The 14,012-nt window shown below is 40.4% G+C and overlaps 1 protein-coding gene across 14 annotated transcripts in view; it reads left to right on the top strand.

Annotated features, from left to right (window-relative positions):
* Positions 1–14,012, top strand: part of DAB1 (DAB adaptor protein 1) — a 540,644-nt gene that overhangs the window by 151,929 nt on the left and 374,703 nt on the right. For all 14 annotated transcript variants that reach the window (XM_075181742.1, XM_075181737.1, XM_075181738.1 and 11 more), the window contains exon 2: positions 11,513–11,560. The gene's annotated coding sequence lies outside the window, so the exon portion shown is untranslated. The remainder of the gene's footprint in view (positions 1–11,512; positions 11,561–14,012) is intronic.

Below are 14,012 nucleotides of genomic sequence, written 5' to 3'. Positions count from 1 at the left end.
TGTAGAGAGGGATAAAGACAGGGGGCTAGTTAGTATGTAGGTTGGCTAGGAGAACAGGGGGCTAGGTAGTAGAGCGTAAGAGAATGAAAAAGCAACCACATAGTTTAGTAACAGTTATATCTAATTATCATCATCATCTATATATTTATATAGCGCCACTAATTCCGCAGCGCTGTACAGAGAACTCACTCACATCAGTCCCTGCCCCATTGGAGCTTTTACTCTAAATTCCCTAACACACACACACACACACACACACAGACTGGGGTCAAATTAATAGCAGCAAATTAACCTACTAGTATGTTTTTGGAGTGTGGGAGGAAACTGGAGCACCTGGAGGAAACCCACGCAAACACGGGGAGAACATACAAACTCCACACAGATAAGGCCATGGTCGGGAATCGAACTCATGACCCCAGTGCTGTGAGGCAGACGTGCTAACCACTGAGCCACCGTGATGCCTCTAATGAACATTTTGTACATATAAATCGTAAAAGTTCATGGAGTTAAAAAAAAATTGAGGCACATAACACCCAACTATTAAAATGTGAACCTTTAGTTTCATCAAAATAGCTATTTCTTTCCAAGTCAGTGAATGGTTTAATGTTATTTTAACAGCATTTTCATTGCTTAACGCTATGTTAGTCTTCAATTGTTTCCTAAATGGACGAGGAGCGTGTCTCGCTGCCCCTGGAGAGGCATTTTAAACTATAAATATTTAACATGATTTTTAAGGGGTCAGATGATGCCTCCTACAATGTTTTTGTAAAGTGAAAAAACCCATGACTGCCTAATTATATAATAATGTTCATTGAGTTCCTGTATATTATTTTAGATTTACAGATTCCCTATTAAAACATTTTGCATTGTATTGAATTAATTGCGTGAACGACAGGTTAGAACCACAGTGCAGAGCTAACTCATTATCGACTTGAAAAATACACCCTAGTTTTCATTATTTCAACTTAGACAATGGTTTAATGTAGAGACGAGCGATAGATTTCAGCATGTTTGGAATTTATTATTTTTGAGCTCGCAATAAATGCATTGAATAGGAGGTCATTTACGAAGCGTAAAACGACTGCGAAGCAGGACTTGCGCCTAGATTTTCATGCCAAACAGAAGAGGTGTACAGAGCGAGATGGCGCTTGTAAAGTATCAGAGAATAAACCAAGCAGAATTTTAGGAGAAAAATTGTACATTTAATGTAAATTGTTGTTTTTGAGTAAAGATTATATTGATCGATATTCAGTAAATCAATGAACAAAATGCAGCTCCCTTCAAACATGTTTTAAGCAACTGTTTCAACCAGGAGTAAAATTTTCAACTGTATTTATTTGAACGTGGAACCAGTCGACCAATACTGAACCTAGTTCTGTTAGCGGAACCCCGGGAGAGTCACTCTCTGGCTATTTGAAAGAGATTGCACAATACGACCTTCGAGATATGGAGACATTGGGGCATGACTGCACAATATACAATTTACTGGATCTATTTTGAGACACATTTGGTGTGAACTGTGCTGTTGCCACAAATGGCCGTTCTGAGTCACGCGTGTCACTTTTGTTTCTCAAGGATGAGAAGTTTCTGTGAATTGTAGTTGACTTAAAGCGAAGGTGTGAATCCTCGAGTCCATTAGGAGCCGTCTGTGTTATCCATTATGTCTGAACGTGTCATAAGCTAAAACTAAATCTACCATCTATACAGACGTGTATCTTGTATAGTTATAGTATATTTGACACAAGCATCCAAAGTGAGAAAAGTGTATTAACAAATCTGCTTCATTTACTCCCTCCTGGGTTCTATGTAAATATATCTCCATATTACTGAGACTTAGGATACATTCAAATTGTAAAATATTGCAATGTAGTTCGCTATCCTCATGTTTTGTTGCTAACGTCCCTCCACTGATTTTGTAGCTTGAAAACTCTAGTTGGTATTTCAGCCCCAAGGGCTCCCTTAGTTTGGTGCAATATATATGTTATCTGCCCATGGTTGCTGTATGACGGATGTCTAAACAGGAAACACTGATGCAGATAATGCAGATAGCATAAAAGTTATTTATTGTAGAGATGCAAAGGTGTAGATTTACTAAAAAAATATAAGTGGAGGTGTTGCCCATAGCAGCCAATCAGATTGTAGCTATCATTTATCTAATACATTCTAGAGAGTGATAGCTGGAATCTGTGGTCCTAAATTGATGGTAGGTAGGATGTCACTATTACCTTACTTATCAAGCACCTTCCCATCTCCGGCTGATATTTCACAGACGGTAACAGGAATCTTCTGAACAGAGGCACAAATTCCTGGACTTACAACTATATATGTGCAAGTTTAATTGATGCATTTGCGCACAAACTAAAAGTGCTCAGCAGTCGCTTATTTTCTAATTAGTAAATGACGTTAACAAACCCCAGTGGTCAGGTTATCACGCCATACCTTCCAACTATCCCGATTTTGGTGGGACATTCCAATTCACGGGCTGCAAAAGGGGTGGGGTTTTAAATACATTTGCACATTTGTGGATGAAGTTTAGGTAAAACTGGTGCCCAATTTCGTGAGTCTAAATGTTGGTAGGTATGTCATGCAATATGCTGGAATACTTATCTTCTCGTTAATAAATCCTCTCTCAGATTGTGAAAAACCCTTATTATACTCAGCAAGGTCTCAGGTAAATTATAAGGTGGGTTATTTACTAAAATCATGGAAAGGCTGCATGGCCCATCTCAATCAGATTCTGGTTTTCATTGTCCAACAAGCAACTAGATGGATTAAAGCTGATGGCTGCATGGTTGTGGGCAGCATGATGGCTCAATGGTTAGCACTTCTGCCTCACAGCACTGGGGTCATGAGTTCAATTCCCGACCATGGTCTTATCTGTGTGGAGATTGTGTGGGTTTCTTCTGGGTGCTCCAGTTTCCTCCCATACACCAAATGGGTTAATTGGCTGCTAACAAAATTGACCCTAGTCTGTGTGTGTATGTTAGGTAATTTAAATTGTAAGCTTCAATGGGGCAGGGACTGATGTGAGTTCTCTGTACAGCGCTGCAGAATTAGTGGAGCTATATAAATAAATGATGATGGTTACTATGAGCTACTCTATACTGTGCTTTGTATAGTTTTTTTAAAGTGCAATATCCAGATTTATTCTGCAAAGTCACCGGATGTCATTATAGTAAAGATTTATATAGCATAAGCCTGAGAGCGTCTAAATGTGTTGTCTCTGGGACATAAACATGGGAGAGAATTATATTTTTCCTTTTTTTTATTTTATCATAAAAATAGAGTTACAGAAAGGGGAATAAACAGCGAGCTTATGGAAATTCTAGTCTGGAGTGTATAGCTGGTTTTATCAATCCGGATTTCCCGAGGAGAGGATTCATAGCAGTGACACATCTTGTCTGTTCCTCTTTGCCATGTCATATTGAATTAAACCTGATCTCCCCCCATCCCTTCCCGCAGCGCAGGAGGAAAATGCGTAGATTGAGAATGACACAAAAGTGCAAAGGAGTAATCGGAGGGAAGGCAGTTAGTTCCTTCACGATCCTCTTTATTGACGTCTATCTGCAAAATGAATCAGTTTCTTCATAACCTTCGCCAGTTACACTTTCAGCAGAGAGAAATCCTACACCTTCTACTTCAAAGAGACAGGACAGAATGCTCTCACCCTGCAAAGTCATTATTTCTCATTAAAATGCTTGAAGGAAGTTCTGCAGAAAAATAGCCAAGTCACTGCTTGCCTTAAACAATTCGATTCGTAATAGTGTTTAATGTCGTTCTAATCATGCTGTTTAAACACTGCTGCAGAAGTCAGTTTAGTATCGGCTGATGAAAGGATGGAAGTTTCTTTGGTGTAGAAAAGAGATATTGAAGAGTGCAGCGAGAGTTTGTATTGGGCAGAAATAGACAGTGAGGGTGATTTATGAAAGTACGAAAATGTTGCGGGCTGCACGTTACATTTTGCGACATTATGCACGTGTTTTTCCGCAATGCGCCTGTTTTCACCTGGCTTTTGTATCATCCAGGTGCATTTAGAAGACTATTTATCATCCTTTGTTTTTTTTGGTTGAAACTTTTCATTCCTTATCTCCTTGATAAGGATTGAAAGTTTCCAGCAATGTATCAAGATAAATCTCAGGGACAGCAGTACCGCTAACCTGCTATCCCTGAGAAGTGACTCACCTCTTCATCGCAGTCTCTGCGTTGATCTTCTCCTCTTTGTTTTGTTAGTGTGCATGCACCGACCGGAAACTTCGGGCATGCGCACTAACATCCTGGACGGCAAGAAGGTGAGTCATGTGACAGGGAGGGGTCACATGATCCCTCCACACATGTGCTATCAGAGCAGAGCTGACAGCTGCGAAAGACTTCGGTTATCGTACATTAACATGTACGATAACCGAAGTCAGGGCACACTTTAATACATAGCGGTAATGAGCACTCCCCATAAACTGTTATGGGGAGTGCTCAGAAAAACTATAGGAAATGCAAAGCAGCAGATATCTCAGATATCTGCTGCGGTGCTACAATAGCAATTTCATGATAAATCCCTGAAAGCTGCTGTTTTCAGGGATTTAACACGGGGGGGGGAAAGTTTGATAAATAGGCCCCTTAATGCAGGTTAATTCATTCATATGCATGCATATACTGAGCATAGTGGTTAGCACTTCTGCCTCACAGCGCTGGGGTCATGAGTTCAATTCCCGACCACGGCCTTATCTGTGTGGAGTTTGTATGTTCTCCCCGTGTTTGCGTGGGTTTCCTCCGGGTGCTCCGGTTACCTCCCACACTCCAAAAAACATACTGGTAGGTTAATTGGCTGCTAGTAAATTGCCCTTAGTCTCTCTCTGTCTGTGTGTGTTCGGGAATGTAAACTGTAAGCTCCAATGGGGCAGGGACTGATGGGAATCAGTTCTCTGTACAGCGCTGCGGAATCAGTGGCGCTATATAAATAAATGGTGATGATGATGTCCCCTCATTCATGATAAATTTAAGACCTAAATGAAGCTGGAACAAGGAGGAAGAAGTTTAATTTAACATAGTAAATAAACTCACAATCCAATCCTCATTTTCTAGGGGCTGTCGCCAAAAAAGGAATGGGAAGATGGGAAAACCTTGTACAAAAAATATATATTATTTTTCAACTACAAACTGGTGTTTGTATTTCCTGCATCCCTCAGTCTGATTCTATGCAAGGACTGTGTAAGATATTTCAGGAGAACTCTGTACTGTGAGAGTCTCGTTGCTGGAGGACACCTGGGGGTAAATGTATCAAGCTGAGAGTTTTCCGGCGGGTTTGAAAAACCAATCAGATTCTAGCTATCATGTATTTAGTACATTCTACAAAATGACAGCTAGAATCTGATTGGTTGCTATAGGCAACATCTCCACTTTTCAAACCCGCCGGAAAACTCTCAGCTTGATACATTTACCCCCAGGTATTAAGTAATGGGAGTTCTGTCCATGGGTATCAGCACATCAGTGGCAGATTACAAGATCCACCTTGTACTTTGATACTGAAAGAACCAATAGAATTGATTAAATCCAAGTGTGAGCACATGACACAGTCTGTGTCTTATGGAACATGGGAATCAACTCATACAGAGATAAGGATTAATTAGAATTAATGAACACATTCATTGTGTGTGCACTAAATATAAAATACAAGTTACATTCACAAAGTAAACGTTTTAATACCTTGACATGACTGGAAGAGTTTGGGTTTAGTTTCATACTTGCAGTTGTCCTTCATTATAAGTCATCGCAGATACAAATAAAATGAACACTGTGTCCTTCAATAGGACAGTCTGGTCTGGTAGATTTGTGTGCATAGGAAAAAAAAAAGTCCCCCCCCCAAAAAAATAAAACTCCTAAAACTTTCATATATAATTGTGAATTAGTAATTATTTAATATAACCCAATGTGTGATTTAGTTTGAGTGGTCCGTTTAAAAAATAAATAAATCTGAAAATATATTATTTTAACGTGTTATGGAAAATTAACAACTGAATGTTGCAATTTATTTTATTAGAAATAAATACCTAGGTTTGATTTCTCCTATTTCCTGACTTGTGATACTGCCTTTAGAGGTGAACATTTGGTCGCTGACTAGACTTGTAAACGAATAATATTATAAACCGTGACACCTACTGGCTGTACAGAGTCAACACATGGGAAAGAAAAGAGCATCATCACAAAACGTTTAATTTAACCAGGTTAAATGTGTTGCAAAGTTCAACAGTATTACATTTACCCAGCATAGAAGAAAATCATATTTGAATGATATTTTTCTTCTGTTTAATGAAATTCATTCACTACGGGCCTGATTCATTAAGGAGACTAACAACAAAGAATGAGTAACTTTGCACCTTGGCAAAACCATGTTGCATTGGAGGGGGGACAAATTTAAAATGTCGGGACAGTTTTATAGTTGGGGTAGGGCATGTCCTAGATCAACTTTAAGTTTCAGTGTAAAAATAAAGCTATCAATTATTTGTGTTACATGAATCAGTAGCCAGTATTTCCTTATGTGCAAAACAATAAGCTAATATGCACCCCTTGTATTGTAACACGGTTTGTCCAAAAGCAAATTTGCTCCTTTTTTTCCCTTTGCTTGCCTTAATGACTCAGGCACTCAGGGGCAAACGCAGGATTTGTAGAGGGAGGTTTCCACACCATGCAGCCAGTGGGCGTGACCAGCATGCATGGGGGCGTGGCTATAATTTTAGACAGTGCTTGGCTGCTCTCCAACTCTTCCTATCCCCATAATATACATGAGCAATGCTGCGTGCACTACTGTTTGGTGCACTCATCTCTCCCTTTTCAAGCAGAGCCGTGTAAAGCGGGAGCAGGATCCAGCCACCTCAATTATACAGTGCCCCATGCTTGGAGGGGGGTTTCCAGGCACTAAGAAACCCTTCCCCCCCTCGGTTTGTCTATGGCCCGGTTTCCAGGCACCAGGAACCTCCCCCCCTCACCTTTTACAATTCCCTTCTCTCCTTTATACCTGTATTTCATTGATAGTTGCTCCCCTGCAACCTGCTTTGTTTGTAGTATTAAACAGAGGTTTAGTAATTAAGATTAAGAGGGAACTTTGCTTGTCATCTGCCATTATGATCTCTATGCTGCAGAGTAAGGATCTGACGCACTGCTTAGAACTTACAGCTTGCTCCTGATTGGATGGTTATGCTTTTGTCCTATCAGGAGCCGGTTGTTATTCAGGCAAGGGTTTTGGCTTTCCCCCTCTGGTGAAAAGCCATTACCACAGCTCAACAACAGTGATACTTTATAAAATAGTGCTTTAAAAAGTAGGGATCGGGGTGGGAGCCCAACTGAGTTCTAGTCTGGGGAGGAGGCGATTTAAAGAAATAGTTTATTAAAGGTGGTTGACCCCTTTAAAAGCACGATAAATCATCCATTTGAAGAATTTCCAAGTATTAAATTCATAATCTGTTACACACGACAAGGCATGTAAGAGATATTTGCATGCACAGAGCTTGGGCATGAGATTCTAGCAGTATTGGCTCTCAGCACTGTAGCTGTTGGCTGCCTTAAGGCTTAAACTGTCTTTCACAACACAATATCTATGATTTATCATAAATTCCCTTCGGTTTCAAAGCAACAGCGACATTAAGTCTGTGAAGCCAACCAGCGTTACATAATTACAAGCTCTGTGTTTCCTGATGAAATGCCATGAACTTCTGAAGCCGGGTGACCTCCCGCGTTCAGCTGTTTCTGTGTGACATCTACCGCGGTGTTGATGCCGCGACAAGCTGGCTCAACATCCTGAGGGTCGTAGTTCAGTCAGAGCTGGGGCGACAGAGGTTATCCGTCTACAGAGCACGTGACAGCGATCCATGGCTTTCTAAAATTTGCTGGAATGATTAGTGGAGTCGTCATGGGACGGAGATGAATTCTGTGGAATAAGCGTTCAAATGTATCAGTGTGATGGGTTAGACTATGAGATATCACTGCCACAATGTTTAATATAGTGAGCTCTGATTATTATGTAGCAGTAAATTAGCTACAATGTATCAGACCAGTCATTTATAGTAAGGATTTAATGTATCTGAGAGATTATTGTTTTATTAATAATAATAATAATAATAATAATAATAATTATTATTAATAAAGTAATAAATAATAGCATTCTTATTATTATTAGGTTAATACATCTACATATTTAATTATATATTTAACATTAAACTGTATTATAAAATAAATAAAATAATTGCATAAATATATGGTATAATAAAATATATTAATATTTTATAAAATAAAATATATTAAAATAAGCCCACCAATTTTAAGTGTCTCTTTTACCACAACCAGCTTTACGCATATACGTATATATAGAGAGCGATCAGGTCAAGCAATTTAATCATTTTCATCCCAATTGCCCCAACAAGCCTCCCCGTGTGGGGTCAGAATGACCAGCCGACCCGGGGAAAGTCGAGTGTGGTAGGGTCAGGGGAGGGCTTTCAAATTTTAGCCCGGGGTCAAGACCCAACTCAGCAGCCTAATTTAAAGGGAAAAAATACAGGTGGCCCAGTGACCCGGCCCAAGGGACCGACCCGGGGGGCAGGTGCCCCCCTACCCAGCCTGGCCCTGGATAGGGTGGGCTGTCGCCACCGGGGCCTCACCTCATTCGGAAATTTGGGCTTGTTTGTAGAACAGCCAGTGTGTGCCCAGGTCAAGTCATTAGTTAATTAGACCCAACGGAACGACCAGAAGGTTGTGTGGCCAGAAATGGAGATGAGTGTTGAAAAGAAGACAATCTCCCATTATCTTCTGAATGATCAGATCTCAATGTAATACCCCAATCATACTGCACCAAAAACCTGTTTTTTGCCAGGGCAAGCCCAGACGACCCGGGTCGAGGTGCAGTATGAATGGTCCCAGGTCTAGTTCCAGGGTCACCAGACCCAGGTCTTTTGGTGGGGTAATTCCAGGGTCTGCCACTGGGAGGGCTGCACTATGAATGGTGCGACCAGGGTTTTTCAACCCGGCTCTCACCAGACACAATGTTAAAGTAAAAAAAAAACCAAAAAAACACATCACAAGAGGAAACAATCAGAGCCATGTTACCATGGAGACCCCGGGCAGACCTGTGTTCAGTATGAAGGCGGTCTACCCGGGATTTTGACTCTGGGGAGCCTCTGTCCCCCTCGGTCCCCCGGCAATATCCAGGGTTCATATAGCGGTATAACTGGTATTTTTAGTGCTTATAGCTCTATTTTTTGCTATCTTTTTAGAAATCTCTGTAGGTTTCATGATGAGTTTACAGGCGGTAAATGCAAAAAAACTGAAATACCAATGAGTTCGGTAACTATAGTGCAAAACCCATTTACATGTATTTTATATTCATTAAAAATGATTTAGAAGATGCCGGTGGGTTTGACCACATATACATGCACGTAGGTGCGTTTGACCTTATCCAATATGCCGACATACATCCATATTTAGCTCCGGGCGCCGTTCTCCAGCACGTGGGCGGGGTCTGTTTACATATAGACTGACAGTTGGACCAGAATCTTTTTTGTTATATTTTTTTGTTTATTTTATTTTGAATACTTTACTATGCAGACATAATAGACTTATTGTGTTATACTTTATATTGTGTGCGTCTAGCGCACTAGGTCTATGACAGAATATTTAGCGCTTCCATTGAACAGCGCCCCAGTACAGGAGTCTGTTATTGTAGCGATAGGAGACTTGGATAAGAAGCAGGGTGGATTCTGAGCCCAAGGATCCGGTGGAACCAAGTGCCAGTGACCTCTGCCCCATGTAGCCAGTGCTGTCTACTAATGACCTATATAAATGTTCTATACTACCCAGAAAGCAGATCACACTCGCTGTACACCAAGGAGCAATAAGTGCGTCTGTCTGCAAACAGCGGCTTTGCCAAGATCATTTAATTCACAGTAAATGAATCGAATCGCTGTTGTGAGATGGGAGTTTGGTTTCTCCCACATCCCATATGCTCTATCTTCCGTCTCAGGAACCGATCAGTTTGGAATAGAATATGGTTCCAGTGACCTTGTACAGATATAATTAGCACAAGCAGAAATTACTGATATTAACCCTTTTTCAGCCAGGTCTTAGGAATCGCTCATCCTCGCATGCCTGAATGGTACAACCCGGAAGAGACAAACTAATTCTTAACTTTGGTTTAATTATTGAGGTAGGCAGTGATGCATTAGAGGGATTGTTGGTACAAGCATTTTGTTGGACTCTTATGAAATGTAGTGTGCCGGTAACGTGTAACTAATAGCAACCAATCAGATGTTTCCTTTAATCTTCTAAACTGTACTAGTAAAATGTCAGAATCTGATTGGTTGCAATTAGTTACAAAACATCTCCTGCACCTTTGCACAAGGTTCCTTTAGTATCCTCCAATTAATTAATATTACAGTACAATATTATACATATGTACAAAAAAATCATTACTGTTCCTCATTTGGTGAGAGCAGCTGCCTCCAACTTGGGGAACAAACGTCCTGGCTCTGTCTTAAGCAGAGGGCAGGATACTAACGGAAAGCACCGGACTACGCACAGTTACTTCAAGTCGTCTTTACCTTGTTTCATGTCATTGCATGTTATTTGTTTGTGTCATGACGCCCTCGTTGGGCGTAATATGTCTTGTTTCAAAATATCTCCCAACTCGGCAACTCCGTTCTGCACAAGATCTGCGTCTCTCATCCACCCTCATTACATCCTCCCATTCTCGGTTAAAGGACTTTTTTCGGGCTGCACCCATTCTATGGAATTCTCTCCCTCGCACAATAAGACTCTCCTCTGGTCTACAAACTTTCAAGCGTTCTCTGAAAACCTACCTCTTCAGGCAAGCTTATAATATTCCTCAACCACCCTCTTAACCTCACTACATTACCCTATTACCACCCGTTACACAATTGCACACAAGACAACTACCCCCTGACCAACATTGTTGTGTGACAGGATCATTTAGCTTATGAGACACTTTTACCTTTGCAGTCTGGCTGGACCGAAATGCAAAATGTAGACTTAACCTCATGTATTAAACTCCCATTGCCCCATAGATTGTAAGCTTGCGAGCAGCGGCCTTCTCACCTCTTTGTCTGTTTTACCCAGTTTGTTTATTAGTTTACTATGTTTGTCCCCAATTGTAAAGCGCTACGGAATATGTTGGCGCTATATAAATAAATGATGTTGATGATGATGATGAATATGTCAGCATTTTATAAATAATAATAATATTTATTTCTAATTTTGTTATTCCACTCTTTTTCAGTATGCTACTAACTGTGGAGTACTTTTAGTCAGCGACTAAACCACTTCATTGATATTTCTAGAAAGTGTGTGGCTAATTGTAAAATTTAAAACCAAAATGCTAGGGGGTCCTTTGGCAGAACACTACATATATTAAAAATGACTATAAATGAGTTGCATAGTTTCATATACTGTTCAAGTATTTGTCATATAAAACAAAGTGAAAATGAGATATACATAATAACTTTATCCTTTTATTCAGGTGATGTCCCTTCGCGGAAACCTACTGCCAACCGCCCTACCCCAAAAGGTATAGTAATGTTTTTTAATTTAGTTTATATGTCACAAATGTGTTACCTCCACACAGGTCTGCGATTCCGCAAAATGACAGCCTCTTTCCCCGTTGTTTTAAACGTTTGATAACGCACTTGGTATTAAAGTTAATTGATGTTAAATGTAATTACCCCGTCAGCGGTTTAAATTGTGGGGCATTTGAAATATGCAAATTACATCCTCTGCTACTTCGTCTTGCAAAGACAAAAACCTTTTCTACATCACGGAGCAGACACACAACAGGCAGTAATTTTGTGGTAGACATGTTGAAACATCCAGTGTCATGGCTTGCTTGCCTGGTGTACTTACTGTCTGAGCCAACAATATACACAAATCATTCTTTCACTGGCTGCAAACGTAGCAGGGAGTCTGTTCATGAAAACATAATTGCTTAGTTGGTGACATTCAGAGGCATTAGACGTACAGGTGTAATTAATAATCCTGCAGACCGCTCGGCCGCACAAGGTATAAAAATCATTTTGACAAAAAGCAAATATTTAAGCACCAATATATTGTGTGTATGGTGAAAATGCAGCTTATCTAATTAAAGTGTTTCTTCTGCTTTCTTACAATAATCATTTCTTCTATGACATGCATTTCCTATCAGATGAATAGAGAGCTGATTAACTGCACATTCTACTTACTCTTATCAGTCTAGCGCACATGTTGTACAATGCGGAATTAATGGAATTTACCAAAATACTTTTGGCAGAAATTGAAAAACACACAAAAAGTGCAAACTTGGAATATTATCATTTGGCCTTTTGTAGACTGAGTTCCTGTTAGAAATCTTTGGCCGAACCAGAGTTCTCTCAAGTAGTGCAGAATAGAAGGAAGAAGGGGTGAATGGTAACAGATAATGAACCTATTCCTGGGTGTTATGTAAGAAATGCTCATGTATATAGATTGCTGTTTGACAAAAGGTGGCTGGAACTAGGTAATAATCCGCATAATTGAGTGAACAAATATAATTATATTTCTGGAGCTCAGACCTCTGGCTAATGCCATTTAGATGACAATCGTTTTAGTCATTGCTTAGCCTATTACAGCATTATGCATGATAGTACTGATAGTAATGATTCAGTAAGGAACGTAAGTCCAGGGCCATCTTAACAACATTATGGGCCCCCGGGCAAAGCAGTGCACCGGGCCCCTATATATATATATATATATATATATATATATATATATATATATATATATATATATAATATATATATATATATATATAAAATCACTTTTTTTTTACATTCACTCAGCGTCCCTTCAGCTAGAGAATCAAACTTACTAACTTACCTTTCAATTGCCTTGTTCTCCGAGTCCGATCCCCTTTTCTTCTTTTTTGTGAGTCCGTGCTCCGCTCCTCCGTGCTCTACTCGCTGTGAATGTCAGGAGTGATGACATCATCACGCCCGATATTCATTGCGAGCGCAGCATGGAATAAAAGACCAGGGAGGGAGCCGGATCGCCACCTGACCTGACCACCTGACCTGAACGGTCAGGTGACCGCAAAAGGTAAGTTTTTTTTGTTTTGTTTATTTACAAGATTTTTTATTTTCATCCTACCTTGGGCCCTCTTGCCCACTGGGCCCCCGGGCACCTGCCCATCATGCCCAGTCGGAAAGACGGCCCTGCATAAGTCCCGTTGTGTGCCGTATTTTGTGTGAAATTGCACTGTGCATGCTCAGAAACAGACTTGACGCCAGTGAACGCAAGCGCATGCAATTCATCTGTGAACGCCAGGGACACTTCCAACTGTCTACGATTCGAAGGGTGGAATGGGGAGATAAAGGTGCAGACGCAAGTAGATAATGTACAGGGTGTGCTGAGGTCAAGCACATGCACATTTGTCGATTCAAGCTTTGGGTATCTCTGAGGTAGGTGATTTTTAGCCGTATGCCTTGCACCAGCTACAGGTCGGCTGTAAGTGCCGAGTGATAGTGATGACGTTCATGTGTGTATGGTAGAACATGTGTTTGCAATAGGACAAATACCATATAGCAGAGCGTACTTATACCCGTATTCACCTGGAAACGTTTCTTGAGATCCGCTTGTGCTTGAATACAGACATTTGTGCAATTAATTTCCGTCCATTTTCAGAAAATGCAAATTGCGTTCAGTTTGCGTTGCTTGATGAATTAGGCCCACAATGTTTCACTGTTGTTAGAGCTCATCAGTCCAGGAAATTCCTGCTCCCCCAGAATGTGAGGAGTTTGCAAACAAAACAGTATATAGAACAGTTTCTAAATAAGTCTAGTTTTTGCAAATTCAAATAGGTTTAGATTGGACTTAATTTTACCTATTGGTCCAGTTCAGTCTCTCGATGTGTCACCCAAGTGATAACTGGACCATTTGACTTTCTGTTCTGCTTGGTTAAAGTTTCATTGTGATTAATCAGATTGTTATCCGTGGTCTGGCTTATGCTGCTG

This window comes from Mixophyes fleayi, chromosome 8 (genome assembly GCF_038048845.1).
Source record: "Mixophyes fleayi isolate aMixFle1 chromosome 8, aMixFle1.hap1, whole genome shotgun sequence".
NCBI classification, from domain to species: Eukaryota; Metazoa; Chordata; class Amphibia; order Anura; family Limnodynastidae; genus Mixophyes; species Mixophyes fleayi.
The sequence above is the reverse complement of the archived record's forward strand: the minus strand, read 5'-3'. Positions and strand labels throughout refer to the sequence as shown.